This window comes from Tursiops truncatus, chromosome 9 (assembly GCF_011762595.2).
Source record: "Tursiops truncatus isolate mTurTru1 chromosome 9, mTurTru1.mat.Y, whole genome shotgun sequence".
Classification (NCBI taxonomy): domain Eukaryota; kingdom Metazoa; phylum Chordata; class Mammalia; order Artiodactyla; family Delphinidae; genus Tursiops; species Tursiops truncatus.
This window is the reverse complement of record NC_047042.1, coordinates 90282212-90298268: the sequence shown is the minus strand read 5'-3', so window position 1 is coordinate 90298268 and position 16057 is coordinate 90282212. Positions and strand designations below refer to the sequence as shown.

General features: G+C 39.5%; 1 long non-coding RNA gene across 5 annotated transcripts in view; it reads right to left on the bottom strand.

The window, feature by feature from the left end:
* Positions 1-15375, bottom strand: part of LOC141279581 (uncharacterized) — a 100633-nt gene extending 85258 nt beyond the window's left edge. For 4 of the 5 annotated variants that reach the window (XR_012334097.1, XR_012334098.1, XR_012334094.1 and 1 more), the window contains exon 1: positions 14803-15064. This is a non-coding gene — a long non-coding RNA (uncharacterized lncRNA). Of the gene's footprint in view, positions 1-14802; positions 15065-15272 lie in introns of those variants that run through there. The other variant, XR_012334095.1, reaches the window with a different exon arrangement.
* Positions 15376-16057: the final 682 nt, after the last annotated feature.

Genomic DNA, 16057 nt, shown 5'->3' with positions numbered 1-16057 from the left:
GCACAGGCTCCGGACGCACAGGCTCAGCGGCCATGGCTCACGGGCCCAGCCGCTCCGTGACATGTGGGATCTTCCCAGACCGGGGCATGAACCTGCGTCCCCTGCATCGGCAGGCGGACTCTCAACCACTGCACCACCAGGGAAGCCCTCAAGCATCTTTTCTGACCACAACGCTATGACATTAGAAATCAATTACAGGGAAAAAAACGGAAAAACTAGCACATGGAGGCTAAACTATACGTTACTAAATAACCAAGAGATCACTGAAGAAATCAAAGAGGAAATCAGAAAATACCTAGAGACAAATGACAACCAAAACACGACATTGCAAAACCTATGGGATGCAGCAAAAGCAGTTCTAAGAGGGAAGTTTATAGCAATACAAGCCTACTTCAAGAAACAAGAAAAAACTCCAATAAACAATCTAACTGTACACTTAAAGGAACTAGAGAAAGAAGAACAAACAAAACCCAAAGCTCATGGAAGGAAAGAAATCATAAAGATCAGAGCAGAAATAAATGAAATCAAAACAAAGAAAACAATAGCCAAGATCAATAAAACTAAAAGCTGGTTCTTTGAGAAGATAAACAAAATTGATAAACCATTAGCCAGACTCATCAAGAAAAAGAGGGAGAGGACTCAAATCAATAAAATTAGAAATGAAAAAGGAGAAGTAACAACAGACACTGCAGAAATACAAAGCATCCTAAAAGACTACTACAAGCAACTCTATGCCAATAAAATGGACAACCTGGAAGAAATGGACAAATTCGTAGAAAGGTATAACCTTCTAAGACTGAACCAGGAAGAAATAGAAAATAGGAACAGGCCAATCACAAGTAATGAAATTGAAACTGTGATTAAAAATCTTCCAACAAACAAAAGTCCAGGACCAGATGGCTTCACAGATGAATTCTATCAAACATTTAGAGAAGAGCTAACACCCATCCTTCTCAAACTCTTCCAAAAAATTGCAGAGGAAGGAACATTCCCAAACTCATTCTATGAGGCCACCATCACGCTGATACCCAAACCAAACAAAGATACTACAGAAAAAGAAAATTACAGACCAATATCACTGATGAATATAGATGCAAAAATCCCCAACAAAATACTAGCAAACAGAATCCAACAACACATTAAAAGAATCATACACCATGATCAAGTGGGATTTATCCCAGGGATGCAAGGATCCTTGAATATATGCAAATCAATCAATGTGATACACCATATTAACAAATTGAAGAAGAAAAACCATATGATCATCTCACTAGATGCAGAAAAAGCTTTTGAGAAAATTCAACACCCATTTATGATAAAAACTCTCCAGAAAGTGGGCATAGAGGGAACCTACCTCAACATAATAAAGGCCATATATGACAAACCCACAGCAAATATCATTCTCAATGGTGAAAAACTGAAAGCATTTCCTCTAAGATCAGGTACAAGACAATGATGTCCACTCTCGCCACTGTTATTCAACATAGTTTTGGAAGTCCTAGCCACAGCAATCAGAGAAGAAAAAGAAATAAAAAGACTACAAATTGGAAAAGAAGAAGTAAAACTGTCACTGTTTGCAGATGACGTGATACTATACATAGAGAATCCTAAAGATGCCACCAGAAAACTACTGGAGCTAATCAATGAATTTGGTAAAGTTTCAGGATACAAGATTAATGCACAGAAATCTCTTGCATTCCTATACTCCAATGATGAAAAATCTGAAAGAGAAATTAAGGAAACACTCCCATTTACCATTGCAACAAAAAGAATAAAATGCCTAGGAATAAAGCTACCTAGGGAGACAAAAGACATGTATGCAGAAAACTATAAGACACTGATGAAAGAAATTAAAGATGATACCAACAGATGGAGAGATATATCATGTTCTTGGATTGGAAGAATCAATATTGTGGAAATGAATATACTACCCAAAGTAATCTACAGAGTCAATGCAATCTTTATCAAATTACCAATGGCATTTTTTACAGAACTAGAACAAAAAATCTTAAAATTTGTATGGAGACACAGAAGACCCCAAATAGCCAAAGCAGTCTTGAGGGAAAAAAACGGAGTTGGAGGAATCAGACTCCTGGACATCAGACTACACTACTAAGCTACAGTAAACAAGACAATATGGTACTGGCACAAAAACAGAAATATAGATCAATGGAACAGGATAGAAAGCCCAGAGATAAACCCACGCACCTATTGTCAACTAATCTATGACAAAGGAGGCAAGGATATACAATAGAGAAAAGACAGTCTCTTCAATAAGTGGTGCTGAAAAAACTGGACAGCTACATGTAAAAGAAAGAAATTAGAACACTCTCTAACACCATACACAAAAATGAACTCAAAATGGATTAAAGACCTAAATGTAAGACTGGATACTATAAAACTCTTAGAGGAAAACATAGGAAGAACACCCTTTGACATAAATCACAGCAAGATCCTTTTTGATCCATCTCCTAGAGTAATGGAAATAAAAACAAAAATAAACAAAGGGGACCTAATGAAACTTCAAAGCTTTTGCAAAGCAAAGGAAACTATAAACAAGATGAAAAGACAACCCTCAGAATGGGAGAAAATATTTGCAAACAAATCAACAGATAAAGGATTAATCTCCAAAATATATAAACAGCTCATGCAGCTCAATATTAAAAAAACAAACAACCCAATCCAAAATGGGCAGAAGACCTAAATAGAGATTTCTCCAAAGAAGACATACAGATGGCCAAGAAGCACATGAAAAGCTGCTCAACATCACTAATTACTAGAGAAATGCAAATCAAAACTACAATGAGGTATCACCTCACACCAGTTAGAATGGGCATCATCAGAAAATTTACAAACAACAAATGCTGTAGAGGGTGTGGAGAAAAGGGAACCCTCTTGCACTGTTTGTGGGAATGTAAACTGATACAGCCACTATGGTGAACAGCACGAAGGTTCCTTAAAAAACTAAAAATAGAATTGCCATATGACCCAGTAATCCCACTACTGGGCATATGCCCAGAGAAAACCATAATTCAAAAAGACACATGCCCCAAGTTCATTGCAGCACTATTTACAATAGCCAGGTCATGGAAGCAACCTAAATGCCCACGGACAGACGAATGGATAAAGAAGATGTGGTACATATATACAATGGAATATTACTCAGCCATAAAAAGGAACGAAATTGGGTCATTTGTAGATACGTTGATGGATCTAGAGACTGTCATACAGAGTGAAGTAAGTCAGAAAGAGAAAAACAAATATCGTAAATTAACGCATATATGTGGAACCTAGAAAAATGGTACAGATGAACTGGTGTGTAGGGCAGAACTAGAGACACAGATGTAGAGAACAAATGTATGGACACCAAGAGGGGAAAGCGGTGCGGGGTGGGGTTGGTGGTGTGATGAATTGGGAGATTGGGATTGACATGTATACACTAATATGTATAAAATAACTAATAAAAACCTGCTGTATAAAAAAATAAAAATCAAAAATTCAAAAAATAAAAAAGTTGCAAAGACTCAAAGAGAAAAGGAGGATAACTCTTTCTTGTTGCCTGTGGTTACAATCTACTCTGCTTCATCTTCTGTTCTGTTGCCACAGGTATTTTTATGGAACACAGGTCTGACCACTTTACTGTTTAAAAGTCTTTGATGATCCTTATTTTTCTGCAGGAGAAAGTTAACTCCCTGGGAAGATTCCCAGGACTTTCTTTCACATCCCAGCCTTTTTTTTCAGACCAATCTCCACCCAAGATCCGAAGTACTGCTTTTAAGAATTCTGGATTTCATGGAAGAATAAGTTTTCACAATTTAGGAAGTGGCACCAGGCATGTTTAACATGTGCAACCCTCCTGCTCTTCGGGTAACAATCCCCCTTTTGTTCATCCTCATGTTTTCTCAAACTTTAGGCTCATTTAATGTATGATTCTTTAAGATATGCAGGAGAAAGACCTAGTTCAGAATCTGACCTGAGTGTGAAAAGTTTCTCCACAAATTTAGATCTAGTATTGCCCCACTTACTGAATCCAGAGATGCTTAATTTTCTTGGAGTTAATCTTTTATTATCTCTATAGCCAATAAGAGGGAAATGATGAAGATGAGTGATGCAGATATGTCAGTTTGCTGGTTTGGTGTTTGTAAGTAAAACAGAATTTGAAGTTTATGAGTCGGGACTTCCCCAGTGGTCCAGTGGTAAAGACTCTGCCTTCCAATGCAGGGGACGTGGATTTGATCCCTGGTCAGGGAACTAAGATCCCACGTGCCATGGGGCAACTAAGCCCACACGCCACAACTACTGAGCCCACGCACCTCAACTGGAGAGCTCACGTGCCACAAACTATAGAGCCCACGCGCCGCAACTAGAGAAGAGAAAAACCAGCACACCACAATGAGAGAGAAGCCTGCACACTGCAGTGAAAGATCCCTCGTGCCGCAAGGAAGACCCCATGTGCTGCAACTAAGACCCGACACAGCCAATAAATAAATAAATAAAATAAAGTTTATGAGTTTAAGGCACGTTCTCTCTCTTTTTTTTTTAACATCTTTATTGGAGTATAATTGCTTTACAATGGTGTGTTAGTTTCTGCTTTATAACAAAGTGGATCAGTTATACATATACATATGTTCCCATATCTCTTCCCTCTTGCGTCTCCCTCTCTCCCATCCTCCCTATCCCAGCCCTTTAGGTGGTCACAAAGCACCGAGCTGATCTCCCTATGCTACGCGGCTTAAGGCACATTCTCTTGAGTGTCTTTGTTCTCTCATTGAGCCTGTGCATTTGCTCATGTAATTCTATTTTCCTGGAAAGCTTTCTTCTCTGCTCTCTTATAAAAACCCTGACAACCTTTCAAGTCCTAGTCAAATTTAATCACTTCCATGAACACTCCTTGATAATGACCATCTCCTACTTATCTGCAATTAATCATAACCTCTTCTGTTTCCTTACAGTACTCTGATGATACCTCTATTGTAACTGAGCAGGACCCTATTTGGCCTTTCCAGGACAGATCCCTCCCCCATATCCTCTGCTTTAGCTCCTCTCTGAAGAACCTAGATAATAGTATCTGATGCACATTTCCTGAGCTGTTTTACAGATGTGAAAACCCCCACCAAATGGAAGAAGTTAACTACTTGTTGACCACAAGAACATAGCTCCCAGACCTACTGGAGCCTGAGGATTGATAATGTTAACCCCTGTGACACTGACCTGTTACCTCACCATCAACCAATCAGAGAATTGTGCACAAACTGATCACACACTCTGCAACTCCCCTCCTTCACCTGGCTGTTAAAGATGCCTCCCTGAAACCCACTGGGGAGTTTGGGCTTTTTGAGCATGAGCTGCCCTGGACTCCTAGTCTGGTGCCTTAAATAAACATTCCACTTTCCTTCACCACAACCCGGTGTCACTAGATTGGCTTTACTGTGCACGGGCAAGCGGGCCCAAGTTCGGTTTGGTAATACTATTATAACACATACCACGTGGTTTTAGCTGTTCAGTTCGCTTCTCATCCACTGACTAAATAGGACCTTCCTGAGGGTAAGGACGATGTCTTTTCCATCTCTGTTTCTCTGAGGATTGCTTTGCAGTGCAGCCCAGGAGGTAACAATGGAGGTTATGAAGAGATTATTTATAGAGGCTGTGGAAGAAAAGTGCACATGCAGCTCATGTTACACTGCCTGTTACTTAACAAGGATATCTTGGGGAAAGTATTTGCAGAAAGCTAAATTGTACATGTACCAAGGCTATTCATTAGCGGAATTGCTGAAGCATGAAAGCCAGGTTTATCCAGACATGAGCTATAATCCATGCTACAAAATTAGCTATGGAACAATCTTCAGGTTATCTGCAACAGCTGGGGTAGCCTGGCCTACGGTCATCGGTCATTGCTAAGATCTCATTAATCCCCAGAACCGAGCTCAGGGTCCAGGAAGATGACTGTGCGAGGTGGAAAGAAGCAGTGAAGAGTTTGCAGAGGTGGTGGCCCCTGTCCCCCTGCCAACCTATGCATCTGGAAGATTGTGTGTGTGGTCACTCTCTTGTCCAGGGAGCTGGGATGGTTTGCTGTACTTGGCAGAGTAATTGTGGTTAATTCTCAGGCATTGGTTACCACTGGACATACCTGTTTATAAGTCTGCTCTGTCACTACAACATTAATCTTTTAAAATCTTCCTATGAAGTTGTGCACCACAAAAGAATTCTTTTAATATTTGAAGAAAAAGAGGAAACTAATAACTGTTATATATTAGTCAGGGTTCTCCAGAGGAACAGAATCAATATAATGTGAATATATAGAGAAAGAAAGAATTGGCTCTTGTGATTATGGAGGCTGACAAGTCCAAGTCTGCCGTGTGGGCTGGCAGCCTGATCACCCAGGAGAACTCATGGTGCAGTTCCAGTCTGAAGGCAATCTACTGAAGAATTTCCTGTTTCTTGGGGAGGCCAGTCTTTTCATTCTATTAGGCCCTCAACTGATTGTATGAGGCCCATCTACATTATGGAGGGCAAGCTGCTTACTCAAAGTTTACTGATTTAAAGGTTAATCTCATCCCAAGCACTCTTCAAGTTGACACATGAAATTGACCAACACATGTTGAATACCTACTATGTGTCAGACTCTTCTAGACGCTATGTCATCTCACAGAATTTTCACAGAAACCCCATGAGATGTGTATCTTATTTCATCAGTGAGAAAACCGAGGCTTACATGGCTTAATTCCCTTATTTAAGGATATAACTGGTAGGAACTAAAAGTGTATTCTAGCCTTCATTCATCTGCTTTAAAGCCTGTACTCTTTCCACTAAAATAATAAATACAATATACTGAGAGAGATCTTGTTTGTCCTGATACTTTTTTTCTCCAGGAAAAATATCCCAGTTTCAAGTACTTTTTGAGGGGACTACCTCTCCTTTTTTTTTCCCCCTCTCTATAAACCAGGTTTTTGGAGGCAGGAAATTTGCAAACATCCACCCTCATCATCATGTATTATAGATATGTATTTCTGCATTTAGTATCAGGGTTATTGTGTTATCGAGCTGATAATTATCCTGAAGTGGCTTATAAGATAGAATGCATTGGGGGCAACATTTTCCTCCCCTGCCTGGGTAGGATTTCCTGTGCAATTATCCAGGGAAGTCAGGTCCTTGGGCTGGAGGAGGTACGGGGTCCCACAACCACAGCAACTAAGTATAATCTAGGTATATGTGACTGACTTCATTTTTAAATTCCATTTGGTTATACTTTGCCCTTTAGTTTTGCATAAAATGTTCCGTCTCTTTTTAATAGTGTTGTGGGCTATTAAGGGCAAGGCCATGTGTTCCAAATGGATCAGAGTGTTAGAGCCACGGCTGCATGAGGTTGGCAGCTCTAACTAAGGAGAGGTTGCCAAGCAGAGGGTTAATCTTGGAGACAGAGTAGAAGTTCAGGTCCTAACTGCAGCAAACCACATTGAGGATCCACTTTCACTGCCATATTTGGAAGATATTCATTTTCTTTCAGTAAGATGGCAGCTTTCTTATCCTTCTTCTACTATTAGGCACATGTTTCATCATATCATGGGAAATAAAAACCCTACCTTTCTGTTTTCATATCATATTATTGATCTCAGAAAAGGCCAATAATAGTTTGTCTCCCCTCTTGAAATTTCCCAGAAGGACCTCTTAGGAATCACAGCACAGACGGCAAGCGTTTATACAACAGGTTTGTCCTTTAACTTGACCATTTCCAGGTTAATAATAACAAATAGAAACTAAGTTTGCCCTTTAACTTCAACTAATTTCCTCTCCCTTCTACAACTCTAATTGATTACCAAGCATGGGCTTATTTTTATTTTTTTAATTTTTTGGCCACGCTGCACGGCATGTGGGATCTTAGTTCCCTGACCAGGGATTGAACCCACGCCCCCCTGTACTGGAAGCACAGAGTCTTAACCACTGGACTGCCAGGGAAGTCTCCTAGTTACTTTTAATTCATGTCATTATAATTTGTGAAATCGTTAGGTTTGTGAAAACAAAATCAGGCATAGACATAAGAAATTCGCATCATTCATTCCAATGTCTTATATTTCTAAAAATGTTGTCTTACCAGATGGAAAGGACATGAAAATCATTCAGAGCAGAAAAAAATATTAGACTAGGTTAGATGAATCTAAATAAGTTTAACTTGGCAAGCTTGGTGGAAACTATAGACAAATCTGACCTGGTAATTAGGTAACGTAAGTAAGTGAGGCTGGGGCCAGGGCTATAAGATTACCCATCCAAATGACATACATTTAAGAGTCCCTACTGACTTAGAGGCTATAGAAAAAGACTCAAAATGGCAGTCTAGAATGTGGGAAAACTTGTCCCAAGGATTTGCAACTCTGAATCTCATGTTCCAATTAAATGTCTGATTGATATACAATCTCAGCCAGCCATTAAGATAACACCAAATCTATCGCCTTGGTGTGTACCAACGTACCCCATGAAGATTTAAAATTAAATACAGAGAGGATGAAGTAAATTGAACCAATACAATGAATATTTTTGTTTTAGGTTTGGAAATTATATATGCGTATGCAGTGTTTTAATAACTTATTTGGCATTTTAGAGAGTAATTTGGCATATCAGCTTTGGGATTACAGTTTAAAATGTGTGATTGAGTAATTTCTTAGTATATTTGATATGATTTAAGAGTCATTCCAAATACATAAAAATTTACAATATTAGATTTATAAATTATAGGGGTGTTTGGAAAGCTTGTTTTTATCAGACAATTGAAATATTTTTTTAAAAAGTGGAATATGTTGAATGTATAAAGGCAGTTAAAATGATTACAATATTGGGCTTACCTGGTGGTGCAGTGGTTAAGAATCTGCCTGCCAATGCAGGGGACACGGGTTCGAGCCCTGGTCCGGAAAGATCCCACATGCCACAGAGCAACTAAGCCCGTGTGCCACAACTACTAAGCCCGTGTGCCACAACTACTGAAGCCTGCATGCCTAGAGCCCGTGCTCTGCAACAAGAGAAGCCACCGCAATGAGAAGTATCTGCAATGTGCACCGCAACGAAGAGTATCCCCTGCTCACCGCAACCAAGAAAAGCCCCGTGTGCAGCAATGAAGACCCAATACAGCCAAAAAAGATTACAATATTAAGTGCTTAAAAAATCCTTAATTGTTTAAATTTGTGGATTTATAAATAGCATAATAAGATTTACAAATTTAAGTCTAAGAAACAATTCATTTTTTGAATTTGTAACTTTAATAAAATAAATACTGAATTTGAAAACAGAAGTGACCCCTGAAATAATCTTTTCACAAAAGCTAAACTTCAAGGGCACCAAAAAACTCACATTGACTTTACTGGAGATATTAGTCTCAACTTTTCATAGACCACATTGTCATGAAACATGTTGTCAGAAAGATGAAGCTTAAGATTTTCTTTTTCCTCACTCCTTTATTTTGAAACCTGACCTTCAGTTTCCTTCAAAAATCTCTATTTCTGGACTTTCAGTATAAACATGGTTATGTAAGTCACATACTTGCCCTTTTGCTCCTGAAAATAATAACAAATGCAACAGGAGAATAAAGCAAACCCTGTAAATTCCATTTTCAGTGAAACTATGAGACATACATAATCAGCATACTCCAAAAATGTGTGTAAAGCCTTCAAAATCAGCTGAGTTTGGCAAAAGCCTCAGGAGAGAAAGTGAAATAAAGAAGCAGAATAAATTTCAAAATAGTCCAGTGGTGGCAGAATATTCCAGCAATAACACATCCTAATGGTGAGAGGCCCACTCTAAAGTACAAACACTGCATCCTTCGTTTTCAGCAATGAGTGAAGGAACTGGGATCAACAGGACTAACGGTAGAAGCCTTCCTGGAACCAGGCTGATCTGAGTGCAGAAGAGGTAAGAGTGCAAAAAGAGTCACATAGCCATCATATTTGTGGGGAGTAGTGCGTCTCTGAGGTTGCAGTGGAAGAGTGACCTGGGGTTGTCAATATTCAACTCAAGGAGTTATTGGCTTGGCATCTTCAAGATAACATGGAAAGAAAGCATGGAAAGCAAAGATTTAAAATCCAATTATGTTGTCTTTCAAACATAAAAGCAGAAGATTGTTTAACAAGCAATAATTCAGGAAATGTTACGCCTCTCAAACTTTTTTTTCTTTTTCTTTTTTTGGCTATGTCATGTGGCATGCAGGATCTTACTTAGTTCCCTGACTAGGGATTGAACCCAGGCCACAGCAGTGAAAGTGCCCAGTCCTAACCACTGGACTTCCAGGAAATTCCCTCTCAAACTTTCTTAAGGAAACTTCCAGAGGATGAATTCGAACCATCCAAATATGATAAAGGAAACTATTACAAATGGACTGGTAAGGAACATTGAATATATTCAACTCTAGAACAGAAACCGAAAGAAATATGAGGACTAGAGTTACAGATAAGAATGTAAATAATATAAATTCTGAAAACAATATAACTACCAAAAATTAGGAGGGGAAGAGGGGGTAGAAATTCTGAGGTAGTATAAACTTAGTGATTAGCTTATCTATGTTCACTAGGAGTCAATGCATACAATTTAAAGATGACAAATCAAGTAATAAAATTATAAGCATTAAAATAGCAGATATGCTAGGAAAGGTAAAATTGACTAATATCAGTAGAAATGGGGGACTTCCCTGGTGGTGCAGTGGTTAAGACTCCACACTCCCAATGTAGGGGGCCAGGGTTCAATATCTGGTCAGGGAACTAGATCCCACATGCATGCCTCAACTAAGAATTTGAATGCCACAACTAAGGAGCCCACGAGCCACAAATAAGGAGCCCTCCTGCTGCAACTGAGGAGGCTGTGAGCTGCAACTAAGGAGCCCAACTGCCACAACTAAAGACCCAGCACAACCAAATAAATAAATTAATTAATTTTTAAAAAGTAGTAGAGGGGCTTCACTGGTGGCACAGTGGTTGAGAATCTGCCTGCTAATGTAGGGGACACGGGTTCGAGCCCTGGTCTGGGAGGATCCCACATGCCGCGGAGCAACTAGGCCCGTGAGCCACAACTACTGAGGCTGCACGTCTGGAGCCTGTGCTCCGCAACAAGAGAGGCCGCGACAGTGTGAGGCCCACGCACCGCAATGAAGAGTGGCTCCTGCTCGCCACAACTAGAGAAAGCCCTCGCACAGAAACGAAGACCCAACACAGCCAAAAATTAATTAATTAATTAATAAACTCCTACCCCCAACATCTTCTTTAAAAAAAAAAAAAAGTAGTAGAAATGGAATGGGAGAGAAAAAGGAAAACACAACAGTAAATTTATTACTCCACATTTTAGGTATATGAATCAAGCAAGAAAAAAGAACTATGATGTATATTTAAAATTGAAGAAATGAGATAAGACTTTGAAATTGAAATGAAATAACCTAAGTAGGCGGTCAACTTCATTAGCTATGAGACATGCAAATTTAAAATCATCGTGCAATGCTACTACATACACATAAAAATGGTTAAAATGAAAAAGGGAGGCAATACCAAGTATTGGTGAGGATGTGGAGCAATCGGAACTCTCATCACTGCTGACGGGACTGTAAATTGATACAGTCACTTTGGTAAAACTGGCAGAATATACTAAACTGCACAGAAGCATACCTGTGATTTCAGCAGCTTCACTCCGAGATATACATACTCAAGAGGAATGCATAGTATGTTCACCAAATGAAAAGTACAATATTGTTTATAGTAGCATTATTCAAGCCCAAATCTGGAAACTACTCAAATATTCATGACCCAGAGAATGGATAGTTGATACAGTCACACAATGCTATACTATACGGCAACCAGACTGAACAAACTTCAAATAGACACAATGATAAACCTTACAGCTATATTGTTGGGCCAAGAAGCCAGACATAAAAAAAGTACACAATGTATTTTTCTATTTATATAAAATAACAAATAGGTAAAGCTAATTTATGGCCTTAGAAGGATAACCTTAGCAGAGTTGTAACTGCAATAGGACAAGTGCGGGTTTTCTGGGATGTTGATCATGTTTATGATTCTTGATTTGGGTGATGATTACATGGATGTGTTTTCACTTTGTGAAAATTCATCATGCTTAGGATTTTGTACTTTTCTGTATATATGTTAAACTTTATTAACAAGTGTAACAACAACAACAAAATAAAAGGAATTTAGGGCTTCCCTGGTGGTGCAGCGGTTGAGATTCCGCCTGCCGATGCAGGGGACAGGGGTTTGTGCCCCGGTCCGGGAGGATCCCGCATGCCGCGGAACAGCTGGGCCCGTGAGCCATGGCCGCTGAGCTTGCGCGTCCGGAGCCTGTGCTCCGCAACGGGAGAGGCCACAACAGTGAGAGGCCCGCGTACCGCAAAAAAAAAAAAAAAAAAAAAAAAAAAAAAGGAATTTAATGCAGGAAATTGATTACACATGTGATGGAAGAGGAGAAAACCAAGGCTGGTGAGGCAACTCAGAGACTAGCAAGAGCATGAAGCAACCATGCCTCCACAGCTGAAGGAACAAAGGCAATATTATTGGAGTCCAGTTATGAGTTCCTTTGAACTGTCCTTTTGACTAGTCCTCCACTTTGGTCTTCTGTGTCTTTGGTCTGCTAAGCCCAGTTTTAGTAAGAATCCTGTTAAATTGGTCTAGTGAGAATCCTGCACCCTTCATAACTGATCAGATTCCTCATTCCTCATCCTGATATCTAAGTCCTTGTTCTGCTCTTAGCAAAAATTCTATTAGGCCAGTTGAGCAAGAATTCCGCCTACCCTTGATGTCTAATCAAGTTCCTCTTAGGACTTTTCCATTCACTGACCTTTTCACTCTGCTTTTTGGCTATAAATCCCCAGTCTTTGCTGTATCCAGAGGTGAGCTCAGTTCTATATCAAGGTCCCTCTCCCTACTGCAGTAGTTTGAATAAATCTGTCTTACCGTTTTTAACGATCATCTGGTGAATGTTTTTCTAATTTTTCTATGGACTAGGGTCAGGCTACAGAAGCTGAAACCATAGTAGCCAGTCTTGGAGACCCAGAGGAAATGAAGCCACAGCCAGAGCTGCTGCAGTAGATAGAGAGAGATGTGGGAGAGGGAAAAAAGTATTGTTCTTCCAACCATGTTAGGTTCTCTAGCTGTGGCCCTGTAAATTAGACTGGCCAAAGACAGATCAATAAAGAAAAAAAACAAGTTTATGAGAATGTGCATGGTGCTTATGTTAGGGGAACCCCTGACTGAAACTGCCATCCCTGGGCAGGCAAGATAAGAACCACTTGCATGAGTTATCTTACAACAGGAGGTCTTGGTAAAGAACATGGAACTAACAAGCTACCAACAACTGGAAGAATTCGGGAAAGACCAAGGAGAGTGGAGACACCAGTCCATATGTCCCACTGAAACAGGAGGGAAAGGAGCAGGGCACAACTTTTAGAAGAATGGCATAGCCATAGGACATGACAAAAACTGGTTAGAACAACCTAGGTCTAAGATGGCAGAAGATCTGACTTCCAGTGAGTCTCATTATACACTTATTGTAATATATTAGCAGTGCTAAGTGACACACCCACCAGCACCATGACAGTTCTGAGGCCAACAATCAAAGATCAAAAATTGGACAGTAGCCCAATTCCTGGAAATCCCTGCCCCTTCCCCAAAATAATTGGAATAATCCTCCTGCTCATTAGCCTATGAAATTACCCAGCCCATAAAAACTAACCACCATATTTTGGGGGCTCTCGCCTTCTGAGATGGCCCACACTTTATCTGTGGAGTGTCTTTCTCTCTAAATAAATCCACTTCTTACCTATCACTTTGTCTCTCACTGAATCCTTTCTGCGATGAGACATCAAGAACCTGAGCTTCATTAAGTCCTGAGACCAGGTGTGTGATCTCAATTAAAAGACCGTGGGTTCGAGTCCTAATTTGGGTTTTGCACGGTTTCACATGAACTTGCATTCAGTAACAACAGGTCTAAGAAGGGCACATTAACTTGATTTTAGCTTTCTTATCTATTCTCTCTTTTAGTCTATCATAGTTTGTCTCTTTTCCTGTTATATCTGCTACCAGTTCTACACATAGACCCCACTTCTCTGCCTGAAAAATCAAATTCTTTCTTCTAAAAATATTTAAGGCCTGGAGATATCTGAAGGTTTGTCCCAAATGCTAAGATAAGCAAAGAAAAATTTCACTATTAAGAAAGAAATAAGCCTCTTTTGGAGGTCTATGACACAAAGTTGGAAGATGACAAAAAGAAATTTGAATTCAAATCCCGTTTTACTTCTGTTTGCTACAAAGAATGTGGATTTAAAATGGTAGGAGAAAAGGGAAATTGAAGATGGGTAAAGAGATTATAAGAGAGAATATTGTTGATCTAAAATGAGTTTTAAAACCTCACCCAAACTATATTCTAAGCACTTAAAAAACTTGCAAATGAAATTGGTGAGAAGATCTAAGATGGGAAAATGTTTAAGTGTTCACAGTAAGCAAGAGGATGTGTTCTACATATGTCTTGTGCCTGTGGAATGTGTACCTCTGCTTTCATTTTACTATGGCTTGCTCTTGAATTCTTTCCTGCGCAAAGCCAAGGACCCTCACTTGGCAGCCCATCCCAGACCTGGGACATGACCATCCTCTCGCTCCCCATTTTCCTGTAACACCTTTACAAGGGAAGAGGAAGAAGGTGGTCTTCTCTCCCTCCCAGCTTTTCCTTTGATTATAAAAACGTAGCCCACTTAGTTCTTGGGGCAGAGCCTTCTTGCCTGCCCACTGGTATCCTTCATAAGCATCCTATAGTAATAAATCTACTACTTACCTGTCACTTTGCCTCTTGCTGAATTCCTTCTGTGCTGAGACATAAAGAACCTGAGCTTCACTGAATCCTGAGATGAGTTTTGCAGTTTCAGGATGGCCTGGTACTTGGGTGGAATTGCTGCTGCAGGCTAATCTGACTCCCTGTGTTGCTCATGGAGAATGGTGTGCCGGCCTGTCAGGGCTTTGCTGCTGCTGCTGCTGCTTCTGTAAACAGACTGAGCCACGTACTAGTGTCTGACTGTGGCATGGCTGGGGCTGGCATGGCTGAGTGACAACCCACCAGTGCTGGAGCAGGGGTTAGGCTCCTCACTAGGTCTCTGCTGGGCTTGCCCTTTCCTAGTCCTTTGGGGCTTTTCTATTTTAGTCAATGCCTGTTGGTAACTCTGTATAGGTCTCTCGTTTAGGTTTTAGGTGCCTAGTCTGGGGTATATGGGAGACTAAAAAAGTAAACAAACAACCCAGTGCATTTACCATGTTGTCATTCCTCAAGTCCTCAGGTCCTTACACAGTCCACCTTCCGCACAGCTTTCAGAGTGCTCTTTATCATTGTCTGTTGAAAATTTTCCAGGTATTTCATTGTATTTAGAGAAGAAGAGCAGGGAAAAGTGAATCTACACCATCTTGTTCTGGAACCAGAAACACAAATCTTATTTTGATAATATATTCAAGCAGTCTAAACAAAATATTACATCAAATCCAGCAATACATAAATCATATGTTGGGTATTACCCCAAGAATTAATTAGAAAATTAATTGATGTAATTCATCATATTAATAAGTTCAAAGAGAAAAATCATGATCTTCTCAATCAATATAGACTAATATGCTAAAATGAAACAATATTTCAGTGTAAAGACACCAAACCAGAGCTTCCTTATTCTGAAAAAGAAACATATCTATAAAAACCCCCACTGCAATTATATTTAATAATTAAATATTGAATGCTTTCCCTTTGAAATCAAGACAAAACAAAGAAGCATAATAGGAGTACTTTCATTAAATACTAACAGTTCTAGCCAGTAAAAGGAGCAATAAAGATAAGTAAAGGCATAAGGATAGGAGAAGATAACATACTATTATTATTTGGAGATAATCTGATTGTGTATATGGAAAAAAATTTTAATCTGTAGAAAAAATATTAGGGCCAATAACAGGGCTTATTAATATCGAATATTTCTATATAACAGCAAAAATCAGAAAATAAAATTTGAAAAAGGATACCCTTTAATATAAAAGCATCAGAAAATATCATGAGC